Here is a 3,197-nt window from a genome sequence, read left to right as displayed (position 1 = left end):
GTGGTGATAAATTCCCTCAGGTTTTGTTTGTCCTGGAAAGTTCTTATTGTCCCTTCATTTGGAAAAACAGAATTGCTATTATAGTATTTTTGGCTGGCAGATTTTAATTTTTATCCAGCTTAAAAATATATAATTTCATTTCCTTGTGGCCTGCAATGGTATGAAAGGTTTTCTTGTATTTAACAAGTTGCTTATCCATGGCAGCTTTCAATATTTTCTCTTTGTTTTTAACTTTTGACAGTTTGATTTTAATATGTCTTGGGGTTGATCTCCTTGGATTTATTCTACTGTGTATCTACTGAGTCTCCTGGGTGTACAAATATCTCTTGGAGACCCTGCTTTCAACCCTTGTGTGTATATTCCCAGAAGTGGAATTGCTAGATCACATGGTAAATATATATACATATATATATTTTAGAAACTGCCATACTGTTTTCCATAGCAGATATACAAGAAATATGAAACACTTCATGAATTTTTGGGTTATCCTTGGGCAGGGGTCATGCTTATCTTCTCTTTAGTTTTCCAATTTTAGTATATGTGCTGCCGACGCAAGCACCCAAGGTGATTTTAAGACAACATTGAAGGAGACTTTAGATACTTCTTGACAGATTTATTTAGGTATAATTTACAAATAAAAATTTTATATATTTGAAGTGTACAACTTGATGTTTTAGTATATGGATACATTGTGAAATGACCACCACAATCAAGTTAATTAACATGCATCATCTCACTTACTTACCATTTTCATTTTTTTCTTTCTCTCTCTTTCATTTCTATTTTTCTTTCTTTTCCTTCCTTCCTTCTTTCCTATTTTCTTTCTCTCTATTTTCTATTTTCCCTTTCTTTCTCTCTGTTTTCTTCTTTTTTTGTGAAAACACTTAAGATCTACCATTTTAGCAAATTTTAAATATATAATATAGACAGTCCCTGACTTATGACTGTTTAACTTATAATTTTTCAAGTTTATGATGGTGCAGAAGCAATATGCATTCCAATATAAATCATGCTTTGGATTTCAAATTTTGATCTTTTCCTGGGCTAGCAAAATGTGCTATGATATTCTCTTGTGATGCTGAGCAGTGACAGCAAGCTGCACCTCCCAGTCAACCACCCAATAACAAGGGGAAACAACCAATATGCTACAGTGTACTATTGCCAGAATTTTTTGAATATTGTGTTTTGTGCTTTTGTATCAAATTATGTCTACAAAACACTTATTTTTTGACATACAATATTTTAAACTTACGATGGGTTTGTCGAGACATAACCCCATCATAAGTTGAGGAGCATTTTTACACTATTTTTAACTCTAGTCACAATGTTGTACATTAGACCTCCAGAACTTATTTATCTTGCATAACTGAAACTTTGTACTCATTGACCAACATCTTCCCATTTCTCTCTTCCCTCATGCCGTGGCAACCACCATTCTGCTTCTGTGAGTTTGACTATTTTAGATTCAGTACATGAGAGATCATGCATTATTTGTCTTTCTGTGCCTGGCTTATTTCTCCTAGCAAAATGTCCTTTGGGTTTATCCATGTTGTAAATAGCAGGATTTCCTTATTTTTATACACTATGTGTTATTTATCCATTCATTTGTTGAGGAACATTTAGGTTAATTTAATATCTTGGCTATTGTGAATAATGTTGCAGTGGACATGGGAGTGCAGATACCTCTTTGAGATACTCCATTTCCTTTGGATATATATATCCAGGAGTGTGATTGCTAGATCATATTTAATTTTTAAAGGAACCTCCATACTGTTTTCCATAATGGCTGTACCAATTTACATTCTTACCAAGAGTGTGCAAGGATTACCTCCTCTTCACATCCTTGTCAAAGCCTATCTTTTGTCTTTGATAATAGCCATTCTAACAAGTGAAGTGATATCTGATTGTAGTTTTGATTTGCATTTACATGATGATTAGTGATATTGAGCATCTTTTCATGTATCTGTTAACCATTTTTATATCTTCTTTTGAGAAATATCTGTTTAGGTCCTTTGCCCATTTTCTTTTTTTTTTTATTTTTTATTTTTTTATTTTTATTTTTATTTTATTTTATTTTTATTTATTTTTATTATACTTCAAGTTCTAGGGTACATGTGCATAACGTGCAGGTTTGTTACATATGTATACTTGTGCCATGTTGGTGTGCTGCACCCATCAACTCGTCAGCACCCATCAATTCATCATTTATATCATGTATAACTCCCCAATGCAATCCCTCCCCGCTCCCCCCTCCCCATGATAGGCCCCAGTGTATGATGTTCCCCTTCCCGAGTCCAAGTGATCTCATTGTTCAATTCCCACCTATGAGTGAGAACATGCGGTGTTTGGTTTTCTCTTCTTGTGATAGTTTGCTAAGAATGATGGTTTCCAGCTGCATCCATGTCCCTACAAAGGAGGCAAATTGGGTTATTTGCTTTTTTGCTCTTGAGTTGTATGAGTTCCTTATAACCCTTTATCAGATATATGGTTTGTGAATATTGTCTCCCATTCATAGGTTGTATCTTCTCTCTATTGTTTCCTTTGTTGTGCAGATGTATTTAGTTTGATGCAATCCCACTTGTCAAGTTTTGCTTTTATTGCCTGTGCTTTTGGAGTCAAATTCAAAAAATCACTGTCCAGAACAATGTCAATAAGTGTTTTCTCTATGTTTTCTTTCAGTAGTTTTATAGTTTCAGGTCTTACATATAAGTCTTTAATCCATTTCAAGTTGATTTATTTATTTTTGGTATATGGTATGAGATTAGGTCCAATTTTATTCTTCTGCACATGGCTATCCAATTTTCCCAACCCCATTTATTTGAGATACTTCTTTATTGTGTGTCATTGGCATTCTGTAAATGCATGGATTTATCTCTGGGCTTTCTATTCTATTTCATATTGGTCTATGTTTGTTTATGTTCTATTACCATATTGTTTTTATTACTGTAGCTTTGTAATATATTTTGAAATTAGGGAGTGTGATGTTCCAGCTTTGTTCTTCTTGCTCTAAAGATTACTGTGACTATTTAGACTATTTTGTGGTTCCATATGAATTTTAGGATTTTTCCCCCATTTCTGTGAAGAATGCCATTGCAATTTTGATAAGGATTGCATTGAATCTATAGGTCACTTTGGGTAGCATGGATATTTAACAACATTAATCTTTCTAATCCATGAACATGGGCTCTCTTTCTATT

The 3,197-nt window shown here is 33.6% G+C and overlaps 1 non-coding gene across 1 annotated transcript; it reads right to left on the bottom strand.

The window, feature by feature from the left end:
• Nucleotides 1-452: 452 nt before the first annotated feature.
• On the bottom strand, nucleotides 453-559 carry LOC115892472. The gene has a single exon (XR_004052353.1). It is a non-coding gene; the product is annotated as a U6 spliceosomal RNA (small nuclear RNA).
• Nucleotides 560-3,197: the final 2,638 nt, after the last annotated feature.

The sequence above is a fragment of the Rhinopithecus roxellana genome, chromosome 12 (assembly GCF_007565055.1).
Source record: "Rhinopithecus roxellana isolate Shanxi Qingling chromosome 12, ASM756505v1, whole genome shotgun sequence".
In the NCBI taxonomy this organism is placed as follows: domain Eukaryota; kingdom Metazoa; phylum Chordata; class Mammalia; order Primates; family Cercopithecidae; genus Rhinopithecus; species Rhinopithecus roxellana.
This window is presented reverse-complemented; position numbering and strand designations above follow the sequence as displayed.